Here is a 15,298-nt window from a genome sequence, read left to right on the forward strand (position 1 = left end):
AACAGTGGCAGAACCCTCTAGAGACAGGGTCTTGTGGTAATATTACTGAGGCAGCAACCCATTCCTAGAAGATGAAAAGATTTATGGAGGTTCATGCTCCTGCATTCTCCACTTTTTAAACCCTTAGGCTGCTGGACAAATATGCCAGTGTCTCCTCGCCAAGTGATGGCAAATCTTTCCTTAATGTGGGAGCAGCAGCTTCTGCTGAGATTCGTGCACGTCCTGAGTTAGTAATTTCCTTTCATCTCCAGTCCAAGATTGTACAAGATGGTAAAGGTGGTGTGACAGGAATTGTCTTGTGGGCTGTATTTGGCTGGAACAACACCCATGGTAGTGTATAATAGTTGCAGACAGTATTAGTTGCTGTTTGTAGTGGCTGAATGTCTTGGTAAGAAGATAGCATTAATATAATGCAAATGAAAAAAATAAGTTTCATAATTTATCTCTTTGGGAAGGTTTTATCACACACAACTGTGAGTACTCCTTTCATCTTGCACTAGGGTTGTTTCTTTCAGTTTCAGTCCCTTTTCTATGTCATAAGATAATCAAGAGACTCATTTGCACACCTGCAATATATGGGACTTCACAAGTATCCACCACAGAATATTTCCATTTATATAATATTGGAAAACCCACTTCTGAAGATTAAGCATTCATTAAAATACTTAGGTAGCATTAAACAATGTGGTAAATTTGGTTCTGTCAGATCAGAATGCACCCTGTAAATCCCTATACCTGAAAGGTCTCTGTGGAAGGACCATATGAGCTCTGCCACATTTTGACAGGATATAATATATATAAAATGTTCTAATAGTCTCCCACTTTTAGCATGCTGACAGCTTAGCTGAGGACTTCTAGAAAGCACAGAATAATATTGATGCAGCCAATTTGCAGTTCAGAAAGATGTCAGATACGGTGCTACACAGAGATTAATCTATGTTTATTTGGTTAATATACACAAAGTCCTAATTTCCCTAAAAAGAAGAAAATACTAAAGGTGTTGCAAAGTTTCTTGCAGAGGTGCATAAAAGTGGAAGCAGAAAACAATAAATATACACACTACTATATATTCATGTCTATGAATACAGGTTTTTCAGCAAAGAGTGGTGAATGGTACGTCCCTGCATTTCTCAGTATAAGTGTACATCATTTCCATGCATGTTTCAAGAGATCAACTGAATTCTTGAAGGTGCATGATAAGGGAGTGGGGGTTGTGGAGGACTGAGATAATGCCAGGAGTCACCTGCAGGGTATGGAAAGGGTGGAGCTACCAAACTTACTACGTCAGACCTCACAAAAATTGAATATTTAAGCTGTCTCAGTGTTAATATATTTTCAAGTGTCTCATGATCTCATAGATTTCTTTTGGTGGATTGCCACCAAAAGATTTCTTTTGGTCTTTTCCAATCACAGGGAAATAATGGTTTACCATGATAAATATTCTTTCAGGAATGCATGTTATTAAACTGCCCCTTTAAGCACTGAAGTGTAGGCTGAGCCTTAACTGTGTGCCGAAGTCTTGATTTCACTGGGATTTAATCACAGGTTAAAGCGGTTTCCTGAGTTAGAGGCAGAAATATAGACAATTTACAACTAAAGGACAGGAAGAACACAACTTGTTTAGCTCCTAGACTGCTCTTGTCATCCATACATGCATGTTTACAAATCCATTTTTCATACAAACCTGGGCAGAATTAGGGCTTAATAAGAGAAGGGAGTACATCAGAACCTGCCTCTGACTTTAATTGAACTGAGAATTGGAGAATTGCTTCAAACCCATCGTTTTGGAATGACCAGAAGATGCTGGGATAATAGCCAAAAGACTACTAGTAAAACAAAAGCTATTAACTTATTTCACACTGTGCATCCTGGCAAACAGCTCAACAACAATTCATACTGATAAAGCCAGTGGGGTCTGGGTCACCAGTGTTCAGAATCATACCTTTAAATATTGGAGACATTTACCAGGAATTGCGTAATGAACCACTTCCATACCAAGCAACTTTCTATATTACAGAAAATAATGTATTATTATAATGAATAGATTTGATGACGTATAAAGAGAATTTCTTGCACTTACCAAGAACACAGAAAATGAAAAAAAATAAGAGAGTGGTCCATTATTAAATAGATTCAATAAATTGACAAGGAATGTCTAAATGTTTTAGATTATTTTCTGTGCTATATCAACAAAAAAAAACCCAAACAAATATTTCAAATATAAAATGTGTGATCAATGTGCATATATTTAGCCAGTATATACAAATTAGAGACAACAGTAAAAACAAAATAGAGACAATTTCAATTAAGCAAGAGGGACCTGGACAAGCTCAAGAAGTGGGCACATGGCAATCTCATGAAGTTCAACATGGTCAAGTGCAAGGTCCTGCACCTGCTTTGGGGCAACCCCTGGTATCGTTATGGGCTGGGGGATGAATGGTTTGAGAGAATCCCTGTGGAGAAGAACTTGGGGGTGCTGGGATGAAAATTTGGGCATGAGCTGGCAGTGTGTGCTTGGAGCTTAGAAAGTATCCTGGGCTGCATCCAGAGCAGTGTGGGCAACAAGTAAAGGGAGCTGATTCTGCCCCTGTACTCTCCACTCTGATAAGACTCCACCTTAAGTACTGCATCCTGCTTGGGATCGTCAGCAGAAGAAAGCCATGGACCTGTTGTCTTGAAATTAAAGGAGGAGGGATTCAGACTAGTTGTAAGGGAGGAGTTTTTTATGGTTAGGGTGGTGAAACACTGGGACAGGTTGCTCAGCAATGCAGTGGATGCCCCATCCCTGGAAACATTCAAGGTCAGGCTGGATGGGGCTCTGGGCAAGCTGGTCTAATGTAAGATGTCCCTGTTCACTGCAGGAGGGTTGGGCTAGATGAACTTCAAGGGTCCCTTCCAACCCAAACTAGTCCATGACTGTATATAATTTCTCATCCTGAAACTATTTTGACTTGTAAATAGTTTTATTTACATATTCTAGAGTTTATGAAAAAGATGTGCCACATTACAGGTAATTATGCAAATCAAAACTTTTTTGTTGTTGTCGATGTAATTGTAGTAAGTTTACTAGTAAGATACAGCAAGGAACAATGGGCTCCAAATCCTTGCTTAGTTTGTTAGATCCCATATTTGTGTGATATTTTTGCTGTCCTAACTTTCAGTATATCTTTCTTAGGAGACACCCAGTACATGATGCATTCATTTCATTACTTTCATGTAATATATCTGGTTATAGTGTCAGAAACAAGGTTACTCAGTGATTCAACCTAATGGTAGTGTTTGGATCAATTTCTCTGTAAATACATAGTGAGGGGAATCTTCAAAAAGAGGTAGCATTGCTGAGCAGATTTATTGTCTTCATTTTGATACTCAATATCAGAAATAGGAACATAATGTGTTTTATTGAAATAGTCTGTATGAAAATTTGCATTTATTTAACATGAAGCTGAAAAACCACATTCAATAATTTGAAGCTTTGAGCTTCACTTGAAATCTCAATTCAGATTTAGATCCATGATTAGTAAATTATCTAATAAGCAAAACTGAAGTTTCTGTCTATAATGGTGGCTCTTGCACAAGAAAAGAAGGTATAGAAGCTAGAATTTCACCCAACTAATACAGAGCAGTTGTTTGCCATTGTTATTTCGCAAATTGCTTTGCAAATTGACTTTTTCTCATTTTGTAAAGGAGAAAACTGAGACACAGAGAGAGAAGGTGGTTTACCTTACAGGGAGAGGTTTTACAGCAGGCCAGAAGCAGGGGCCCAAGCAGAAGCCCATTCTCTGCTGCATGGTTCTGCCATCTGTCCACCAGCACCATGGTGCTCATCAGTGATCACTGGGAAACAGAAATCTTCTTCAGAGAGTATTAACCAGCTTTTGCCGTAGCACAGAACTTTGCTTGTTCATATATAGGCATTACCTTATCTGACTGGAAGAATGAAAATGGAAGAAAAAATGGAAGGAAAATCCCTTCGATTTTCAAGATGAGAAACTGGAACATTATAGTAAAATTTATGCTGCCAGAAACATTTATCCCTCTGTGATCTTCTACTGTTTTCTTAAATGAGCAGCTTCTCTCCATCAGCCGTAGCGATTCCCTCTTCATTCCTATGCAAAGAATCAGTTTAGAGTGATTCAAGTACTTTTACAGGCAGCCACCAAATGAATACATTGCATTTCACTGAGTTTGCAAATGCTGGTTAGGTCACAAGTTGCTCAGACAAAAACGTTGTATCGTAAACACTGGCTATTTTCACTTCTCCTCCTTCTCACATGCAAGAGGAATGAGATTCATCCATTGAAATTTATTTGTGAAATAGAGAGCCTTGTCTCTTCATACATCATATACCAAATTAATTGTGTTATCTCAGCTGCATGAATTTTTACATCCCATTTAATTACACTGTTTAAAATGACGTATGCTTATACTGGAATGAAGGTGTTTTACACTGCCACTGGTTTTCCTTCTGCTAAGGAAAAATAAGCTATTCCTATACAGCTCCTAAACTGGAGATGTACAGCTCTAACTCTACTAATGTAGTTAGCTCAGTACAACTCTCTATTGTAAACAAGGTCTATATTGCACAGCTAAGGCTAGATTACTCGGGTTTGCACAAGGTCTGCCTACAGAATATGCACAACCAGTGTAACTAGTTGTGCTTTAATAAATACTAATAACACGTGTCTAATTACGACAGTTCATCTCGACATTTCCTGCCTGCCTCTCACAGAATGACTAAGCGCTTCTCTCTCGCTGCCGAGCCAATTGCTGTCTGCACACTATTATTAGGGGCAGTCCTGTATAATTTTCACAATTATAGTATATGTCATTTCATACTTGTGGGCTGCCAACAAGAGAGTACTGTCCATCCAGAAGAAAAATACTGCCTACAATCGCTTTCAAGGGCTGAGAGAGGCAAATGTTTACTCACAGGCACAGCTTTTCTGACCGTGAATAGTCCCCATGCTTTCAAAGGGATTAAGCCTGGTAGTAAGTATTTGCAGAATCAATGCCTTGATCAGCATGCTCAAATGGTTAATTTTGCTCTTTGCAAATATGTTTGAAAGATACTAAAATAGTCTTATGATGGTACACATGCAGGTTGGTCCTGGTTTGGAATTTCATTTCAATTTTTAAAAAGCTTTGGCAAGCAAACCCCCACTGTTACATTTACTCCAAAGTGTGTTTTGTGATGGATGTAGTGGTCAGAATGACACACAGACAAATACTTCAGTAGAAACATGCAAATGATCAGATGTGGAAGTAATTAAATTACAATGTTACAAAATCTCATTAAATAATGGGATCTAGAAACTGTGGAGTAGATTTATTACTGGAATGAACAGATACCCTTCATGGAAATTGTAGGTTAATTGAAAAAAATTGTAGAGTATGTGGATTTTATGGAAAGAAAATTTACATTAATATTTTTCTGCCTTCTTTTCCATCTCTTCTTAACATGCAGCCAGTTCCTACTCTCTGTTTTTGCTCTGTGGTCTTGCTGTCATCTTTTCCTGTCTACACCCTTTCAGTGCATCACTGAATCCAAGAAATCAGTTTTGCCTGATACTACAAAATCTATAGTGTTTTTGAGTGCTTCTCTCAGCCAAAAATCAATTCCTCAACTTTGGCTCTTCTTGTTTCACCCTATGACTAATCCTTCGTAGATCACTAAGGAGTTTAGCCACAGAGGAACTCACTTTCTCTCTTGTAAGAGGAAATGCCCTTGAAGGTGCCTTGAGCCCTTTGCAAGGAGCTTTGGGAAGATAAATAGCGTGTCTGTGCTGTCCGCATTGATCAGCTGTAAACTTTGTACCTACTTCTTATCTTCACTTGTCCACAAAGCCTGCCTGTCACTGTGCACATGCAAATGCAGCCTCAATAGCTGGCTCTCTAATTGAGAAATTCAGATGTAGTGATAGCTGCAACCATACCTCAGGTTCACCTCTTTGCAAGCACGGTTGATGCCCCTCCACTCCAAAAAGTTGTTGAGACCCCCACACTGAAGATGTATTTGGTGTTCAGCACCTGAATTATGATCACAGTTCTATATTTTGGCATTGTGATTAAAACTAGTCACGTTTCCAGGGAACTGGATTTGCAGATTTTGCGAAGAAGGTAAAGTTACGCTACAGCAGTTGTGCATTGCATGAACTTAATGATGTCTTTGTTCTATGAACTGTAATAATTAAAATCTAATCCACAGTAGAATCAATACAAGTTGCCATTATTTTCACTAATGTATGCACATAAATAAGAGTATAGGGAGAAGCTGTAAGTGTATGTGATGAGGTTAATGAAGCCTTTGATAATACTTCACCTGCTATTTTCATAGCTGAGTTACATTTATGTACTGATAAACATAATTTAATGCTACTAAATTAAAATTAGTAATCTGAACATGAAAACTGCTCACCAACAGTAGTTCAGTATAAAAATATTTTAAGAAGGGAAAAAGAGCACATATAGGTAGAGCAATGTCATTCTGCTGCACAAAAATAAACATCCCATGAGGATGTCATAGGAGAAATGTTGTATGTAAATAAAACTAAGCAATCCTTCCACACTACTTAGTTTTCTGAATGTTTAAACTTCAGAATTGATCATGTTCTTGTTTTTTTCCAGATCAAAGAGAGCAGGAGTCCAAGAACAAGCAACAAGATTGATTGATTCCCTTCCTTGACAGTTCAGGACCAGAACCACTAACAGATGCTGCAGAGCTCACTGTGCACAATTTTGGTCCACATCATGTACATAACCGTAGTATGTTCATAAACTAAGGGAGTAGGATAATGTTGACCTGAATGCTACTGAAAGCGTTTTCACTCACAAATATAGTGTTCTCCCTTTTAATAAAGCAACACATGACTTGCATAAACTGGGGATGAAAATTTGGGATCATAAAATGCTAGAATATCCCAAACTGAAAGGGTCCCACACCAGGATCATCCAGTCCAACTCTTGGCCCTTCAAAGCACTCTCCCTAGGAGTTACGCCATGTGCCTGAGAATGTTTTCCAGAAGCTTCTTGAACTCTGTCAGGTTTGGTGCTGTGACCACTTCCGTGGGAAGCCTATTCCAGTGCCCAACTGTGCTCTGAATTATGAACTTTTTTCTAATATCCAACCTAAACCTCCCCTGACAAAACTTCAGGCCGTTCCCTGGGTTCCTGTCATTGTCACCATAGAGAAGAGATCAGTGTCTGCTCCTCTTCCTCTCAAGAAGAAGCTGTAACTGCAATGAGGTCTCCCCTCAGGCTTCTCTTCTCCAGGCTGACCAGACCAAGTGAACTGAGCCACTCCTCACATGGCTTCCCCTCAAGGCCCTCCACCATCTTCATTGCCCTTCTTTGGACATTCTATAATAGTTTAATGTCTTCCTTTTATTGTGGCGCCCAAAACTTCCCCCAGAACTTGAGGTGAGACTGCCCCAGTGCAGAGCAGAGCCAGAGAGTTCCCACCCTGGCCTGGTTGGAGATGCTGTGCCTGATGCCCCCCAGGATAGGGATGTCCTTCCTGGCTGCCAGGGCACTGCTGACTCTTGTTCAACTTTCTTCAACTTTTTTCCTCTTGACCAGCACCCCCAGGTCCCTTTCCATGGTGCTGCTTTGCAGGCTCTCATTCCACAGGCTGTCTGTCTATTCAGAGCTGCCCCATCCCAGGTGCAGAATCCAGAACTTTTTCTTGTTCTGTTCATATGGTTGGTGATTGCTCAGTCCTCTTATTTGTTGAGGTCTCTCTGCAGGGTCTCTCTGCCTTTGAAGGAGTCAACAGCTCTTCCCAATTTAATGTCACCTGTAAACTTACTTAGAATACTAGGGGTATATAAGGGTCTGCATATCAAAAACAACTTAAAAGAGATTATTCGGGGCAATATTCAAACAGTAAGGCATGTCCCTCCTGACCAAGACTGTGAGGAACAGCAGCATACAATAGAAGACTAGACTAGGAGACAACAGCCTGAGTTCAAATGCTTCTGTTCTTGATCTGCTCAGCAGAGTGAAGAGGTCAGTGTATCTCTGTTTCCCCTCCCACTGAAGTTCTTGGTTTCTCCTTTCTGTGTTTTTATGTTTTTGCTGCCTTTGACTCTTATGTCTTTGGTGTGGGACCATTTCTCCCAGCATTTCCATGAAGTTTAGTAGAATGTGTCTCTGGGTCTTTGTGTGAGAATTGAGACACTGTCACAATTATAATTTGGCAGGAAGGAAATTAATTTCTTTCTTAGGCAGGGAAATAATCCCAAATAGATGTTAACATCTGAGACTTGAGTTTCCACAAATGCCTGTTTGCTTCTGTGGTGTCTACTTCAGCATGCCATTGACTTCACAGGGTGTCTGCTGGGGACTGGAGCTGTGCATATGCTGCAGACAACTTTCCTTTGGCTGAAGACTACAGAAAGCTAGACTGGCACTAACAGCTGCCTGAAGCACAGGTTACAGTAAAGTATATCATGTTCATATCATCGTTACATACCTTGGATTCCACTGTAAGCCTGAAGTCTGGGAGTGAGGAGAACTCTTTGGACCATAAATATATTAGCTCAGCATGATGAACTATGTGAATTTGTCCTTCAGTTAGAGGAAAAGAAGAAAGCACTTTTATTCCGTAGTCACATTCTTGGGACTGTTATAGTGCAAATCAAGGCAGGGTTTTTTTCTCTTGTCCCAGAAAACTTGGAGACATTTTGGTCTGTAACAGATATACTGGTATTCTCAATACATGTATATATCTGAGGCAAGTTTAAGCGTAAATCTTCATTCACAATCAAACTTAAATAATAATTCATGAGTGTGCTTACAGATATGGCTGCAATAATCATTCTTTATTATTTAGTATGCATTTTGTAGAGCATTGGCAATTTTCTTAAGAGGGACTAGAAGAAAATTTGTAGAAACAAATAAGAGATAATTATTAGAAACCCAGGGGAAAGAGAATTTTCACTTTTATGATGCGTGGACACTGTGGAGAGGAAATGGACAAAAAGCACAGAGTCAAGGTTGAGGAAAAAGGGGGCATGATGCTTTTATGAGGGAAAGATTTGGCAGCAAAAAAAATGTTTCACCTTCCCTAATACCGAATTTTTCATATGGCCAAAATGAGCATAAGGGGAAAAATAAAGCCAGAGGTAGAAATCCATCTGACTGAGAATGGGTCCAAGAGATTCTTCTTTGTTGTTGTTGTTGTTGAAGTTCAATATATAGTTGGAAGGTACAGATTTTTAAAAATAATGCATATTTTAAAGTAACTGTATCCACAGCTACCAGAAGCAAGTTCAACATAGACAGAAATGCTTCACTCTTTCCCTAACAAGGAAAAAGGGGCATAATATCGTGTCTCTGATTGAAAATATGTCCTTTCTCTCTTATTTGCCGTCAAAGTCTAACAAACTTATTTGCATTCACTTCTCCCAAAATTTCTGATAATTTTGCCGCTTGCAGCCAAACCTCTTTGCCTTGAAACACAGCATTGTCAGATCCCCCAAACAAAGTTTTAGCTGCACCATTTACTGCACAAAAATTAAGATTAAATAAACAAATTCTGAAAATAGGGCATTAGGATGTTTGTTTGCATTTGGAAATCATCGTTGTTTTTATCTTACCAGAAAAATTGCCCTGCAAAGCGATTTCCAACCCTTCATTCAGCATGCTGCTTCGGCATCGTTCCCAATCCCTGTTAATCCTGGGCATAAAAACCACCCGAGGCTACTGCCTGCTGCTGTAGAGCACTACACTGTGGGTCAAAGGGACAGCCCTTCTTACCTTTTTTACTGCCCTCTATCAAAGAAATAATTTTGAGATGTTGAAAACATTTGGAGTTAATAGAAGAGACCCTACCCCCACATGCAGAGTGTTTCCAGTGAGCAGCACGGTGCTGTGCAGGTTTCACCTGTGCATTAGCTCATCTGTGGGCAGTTCCAGCAAGGCTCAGAACATGAGGCCCCTCTAGCAGGGCTTGCAAAAGCTAATCCACAAAATGTTTCTGCTAATTGAGTCATGTGCTCGAACATGTGGAAATTAGAAACTAGCTGAACCTTTTTATCTAATTGCTAAATTGAGCTTTGTGTACTTCAACTGAAAGTAGTGGAGGGGACCTTCCCACTGCACAACATAGTTATTGGACTGTGTGTGGGCTGAATGGGCAATTTAAAACAGGTATTTATTCAGTGCATTTCTCTGACAGAGTATATTGAGTGTAACTCACTTGTACATCTATAAAGATATTTGTGCATTTTTAAATTATATTTGGGCATGAGTATCTTGAGAATATTTTTATACAAATGCAGGAGCACATGTATTGACAGAATGGAATGTTGGGTAAAAAGGAAATATTAATGGATTTTTTTTTTCTGTAAATACAAGTAATTTACAGAAAGATCCTCTGTAAATGTTATCAGTTTGTGCTACTGTAACTATTACTACCAAATTAAGTAGGAGCATTGCAGTAGCTCCTGGGGGCACTAGTCATCAGTCTGTAAGACTGTAAAGTCTCTAAGATTTGCTGCAAGGATATCAGTGGCTCTGGAAAAATGTGTTCTGCTGGGGAATGGGGGAGGCCGCCAGAGATAGCTACTTGCTCTTTCTGCTTGATTAGACACCCAGACCCTGACGAGTACAGCTGGCCTTGTCAAACGCAACATGCCAAGGCCAAACATGGCTGAGCATGGAGAGCTGTTCTTAACTCATGAAGTATGGTCCTAGTCCTGCAAGGACTGCAAGCACAAGTTTTCTGAGCTGTACAAGAGTATATGAGTAATGCCCAAGTCATCTAGCAGTAGGCACAGAGCTGGATTAAACATTTAGGTGTCCACATGCAACTTTTTTATTTGTTGACAAATCTCTAAAATTTGAGCAGGAATTAAGGATAAAATGGGGAAACCCTTTCATTAAAAAAAAAAAAAAAAAAAAAAAAGCATTGACACAGTCTGAAACAGAGCTACCCAGGCTACCCAGAGCCCTGCCAAGGCACCTGGTAGGGCTCAAGCTGGAAGATCAGCCCAAGCACAGAGGAAACTACACAGTGAAGCCCCACGCACTTTCCCAGTGAGTTATCAGTGTGCTGCAGCATTATAACTAGACAAAAATACCACCCTGCAGCAAGTACGCGATGAGTGAAGCAACACAGTTATTGATGCAATCTTGGAAGTGCCAGCAGTGCCTGAGGTTTTCCTTTTGGTTTCTCTGTGCAGAATCCAGGTCTGAGAGATCCTGACATTTAATTCTGAAACTCCCCCTGTGATATTCATGTGCTTCCCTAAACTGGATATTGCACTAATTGAAACGAATGTCTGTGCTTCACTGCTCATTCTGTGGGAAAATGTGTCTGATAAAAAAGTTTACTTCCTCTTTCCCCCTCAATTCCTTCTGTTTGTTCCAGATTTTGCGTAAACAAAATCCCAAACACCATATTCCCTTGAAAATATTTTCCCCCCAATCAGATCTTAAATTTCTACTCGTGGCCTCTGATCCCTGTTCAAATGTTCTATGAAGATTTAAATATCTAAAGCGTTGAAGCTGATAAAGTCAGGCTACAAAACACCGACAGTTTTCGCAGCTGTTTTCGCAGCGCTAGCCTGCGTCCTTTCCGTGTTTACAAAAACATGCTTTATCCTGTTTTATTATGGCTAAACTCCTGCAGCTTGTGCACTTCAGGGAAATACTGCCCCGTGACCTGGCAGGAGTCCTCGCCGGCGATAACCCGGTCCCTGCCGGGGGCCCTGGCTAATCACGCCTCCCCACGCTGCCGGCCCCCCCGCCCCGCACCCTGCGCAACCACGACATCTGTATTTGCTATTTAACGGAGTTATTCCGAACAGCAGCTTGTTTCCAATATCTCCTTACAGTGCTGCTGGAGTATGAAGCCTGTCACAGCTTTCCGTGGTTACTTCGCGCTGGCGCAGAGCTGTTTCTGTAAATATGCAGCCTGAAAATGCTTGGTTACAAACTCCCATCCATGCCGAGCTATGACCGGATTTGCAAAAATGTGCAGAAAAAAGAGATGAACATTTTCAAGATTCCTTTACTGCTGCTGAAAATGAATCATCTATACATGAAAATTATGAAAACTCAAAAAATGGCACATTAACAGACATCTAAGGAACTGGATAACAACTATATAAATACCAAGTCTCTACAAAGATCTAAAACATAATTACAGGCTCAATTTTCTGGCAGATCAAAGAGACAATTTTGCAGAAATTTGGTTCTGTCTGTACCTCAAAGATACTGAACTTTTTTTTTTTTTTTTTTTTTTTTTGCTCCTGCTACACTGCTTCTACTAATCAGGAAATTTCTTTTTTCTTTTTTTTTTCTTTTTTTAAATGTCTTTAGCAATACAGTTGCTACTTGGAAAATTATGGCAATAACATGATATTTCAACCTCGATGAGTAGGTAAAATTAAAATATGGGTATGGTACAATAATTCAGGTTATTGCAATAAAGAGAAATTTTCACATGATTTCTTGAAATTTTAACTCTTTCTTGGTTTAAGTTATGTCTTTATGGGAAAGGCCTACTAAAATCTTTTGATACCACTGCCTTGAGCCTTGTAACTTTGAGCTCTGTGTAAGGGAATTTATTTTGAAAGTAAAACTGGAGACAGTCACCTCATTTAAAATGTTTTCTTGAAGGCTTTATAAACAACTTTTAAGTGTTAGTTTCCTCCCTCATGAGCAAGTGAGGGAGACAGAACAGGATTTCAATCTTCAAATAAATATAATCCGTTCTCAGGACTTGTTACTAAACTCAGATTTTCCTCTGGATTTTTAGCCTTCTGGATGCCCATTCTAGCTGTCCCCTCCTCATGAGAATTAGTAGTGTGGTGATCACTAGAATTTTAATTAGATTATTGTATTTTATGCTGCATTTTATTTCCTTTTGTGATAGATACAGCAAAAAATGTCAGTCCAGGTTTTGCATGAAGCAGCAATTAGCCATTCCCAGGTTGGCATTAAATGGCTGTGTGGGCTGGATTCCTGAAACACCTGAGAAGTGTGCTGTGCCTGATGTTTAAAATGCATTTATGTAGAGCTCTGTTGAGCATGACAAAGCTCATGCGAGCTAGAGGACTAAGTGGCATTTCTGAAGTAGTATGGATGCTGCCAGGTCTGAGGATGTAGAGTGACATCATGCAAAGGTACCCAAATTAGAGGCAAACAAGGTCACAACTAGAAAACAAGCCAGTGCTGCAACCGAATTAACCCCCCATCCTCCTCAGACTAATTGGCCCTGCTGAGGGTGAGTCCTCATCAGCCCGGGAGCAGCAGCAGCCTCGTACCCACTGCAAACCAAAGGTATTGTTTTGGGCAGGCAGATCTCCGCGATGCACAGACAGTCATTTGCACACAGGCTCCTGGTGCAGCAGGGCGTGGCTGAAGGGGACAGTGCTGCGGGTCCCCGCAGGCTCTGGGTGACACTAAGGCTCCTCAGTGCCGCCTCTCCCTCAGTGCCTGCGCTGCTTCAGTCAGCAGAAGCACGCCTTGGTGGCAGGGAACGCCAGCCCCAGAGGGATTCAAGACGTGCTGCTGGCAGAACCTGAGCTGATAAACTCCACCAAGACTGCCTGGCTTGGCTCCAGCCCTGGCTGCAGGAGATCCCGGTGGGGGCGGGAGAGGTGTGGGACAAGGCAATGTGGCAGATGTCAGCAAGAAGCTCAGGGCAAGGAGGCAGCAGGAAGGTGCGGAGGAGGGTGTGGAGACAGAGAGGGGACAGTGATGGAGCCTGAGTTTAGAAAGTAAAACCTCAGAGGCTTTTCAGAGAAATTAAACCTGTTGGTGAATCTCCAGGAGTATCTGGTGGACTATGCATGGACTATCAGGCTTCAGCCTCTTTGTTCATCAAAACCAAGACTGAGTTCTTTTGAAAATCTGTCCATGCTGCACTGTGATGGGGTTTTCTGCTCAGCAAAAATATGCTTTGATAATTCATCTGAGCAGATGGAGAAAGGCAGAAGGTAGTGAAACCTGAGAGATAAAAGAGAAAGGCAAACCTGCTCAGGAATGGGGCTAATCTGACAGTCTGCCTGGACAGTAGACTTTAACCTTGGCTGTAATCTTAAAGTTATATTGGTACAGTACCCAAACAAAGTGTCACACACCTGGGGCTGATTGTCACCTTGACCAGCAGCTCTGTTTCTTCATTAGATGCTTTAAAAAATAAATAATTCCTTCTAAACCCTATCCGAATATATTAGGAAAAACTTGGAAACTTTTCAATATCATTATGTCCTATTGTGGAAGCTCATAGTAATCATCCAACTACTAAAAACACACTACTTTGGGCTGATGCCTTAAGTTTTAGCTTTCATGTTTTTCAGATTCTGTGCTGCCTAGGGGTGTAGTTCTGAGCCTCATATTAAGTGCCAATAAGCTCTCTTCACAGAGTAGGTAGACAAAACAAATCCTTTTCTGCTGAAGACCAAGGACAACAAGCACAACTTTCAGGCCCAGCAGCATAAACAACAGTGGGCTGAAGAGAGAAACAAGAAGGATGAGACCTCACAACCTGAAGCTGTAGTTGGACAATTATGCAAATGGACCAAAACTTATGAAAGTGTGAGACCTCGTGACTGGTCATCCATTTAAATCCACCTTGGGCCTGTCCCTGGCCAGGCTCTCATCCTGCCCAGGGTGCACCCTTAAAGGCCCTTCATTAAATATCTGCTTTATTATCTGGCTCTGTTCAGTCTCTCTTTCAGGTCAGCCTTCCCGAGGCATCAGTTTCTGGTGTCCACGAAGGGACAGTGGGGCATCTGAAAAACCCCGCTGGACCAGAGGAACACCCAGCTCCTGCCAGCCCCACTCCTGCTGGCACTCCGAGGTGGAGTGGCCCCAGCTGTGGCCCAGAAGGTATCAGAGCCCAAGAATCCAAAAATCTATGGACCTGACATACGTGTGAGTAATTGAATAAAGGAGTATTTTGTTTAGCTCCTGAGTTAGGTGTTAGAGTGGGAGGGCCCTAGGATCAGGCAGAGTGCTCTCTGTCCACCCTGCTGGTAGTAAGAGAGGACTGAAAGCACTCTGAAAGTGGGGTTAGACTGCAGTGCTGTTGGCCTGAGGCCGGCAGTGGCGCAGGGAGTGAGTCCCCGCACTGCAGCTTCAAAGGGTGGGGGTTGGAATCCCATCCCTTTCTTGCTCTCTCTCTCTTTCTCTCCCTGGTTACTTTCTTACTTGTAACTGTTGAAATATGGGGTGTATATTTTCTTGTGAATACTGTAATAATAATATCCCGAGAGATAGTCCCCTGCCATTAGTATTGAAAAACTGGGCTGACTTAACTGGGGGCGATTCGTGGTTTTCTAAA

The 15,298-nt window shown here is 41.0% G+C and overlaps 1 long non-coding RNA gene across 2 annotated transcripts; it reads right to left on the reverse strand.

Annotated features, from left to right (window-relative positions):
* Positions 1-2,300: 2,300 nt before the first annotated feature.
* On the reverse strand, positions 2,301-9,723 carry LOC136290534 (uncharacterized). 2 transcript variants are annotated; one of them, XR_010721186.1, is made up of 5 exons: positions 9,600-9,723; positions 8,474-8,689; positions 3,922-4,109; positions 3,724-3,837; positions 2,301-2,673 (listed from the first exon to the last, which is right to left on the reverse strand). It is a non-coding gene; the product is annotated as an uncharacterized lncRNA (long non-coding RNA). The 2 variants fall into 2 exon arrangements; XR_010721185.1 differs by having other exon boundaries at positions 3,724-4,109.
* Positions 9,724-15,298: the final 5,575 nt, after the last annotated feature.

The sequence above is a fragment of the Chamaea fasciata genome, unplaced genomic scaffold (assembly GCF_029207755.1).
Source record: "Chamaea fasciata isolate MVZ Bird 193981 ecotype frontalis unplaced genomic scaffold, bChaFas1.0.hap1 SCAF_6, whole genome shotgun sequence".
Taxonomy (NCBI): domain Eukaryota; kingdom Metazoa; phylum Chordata; class Aves; order Passeriformes; family Sylviidae; genus Chamaea; species Chamaea fasciata.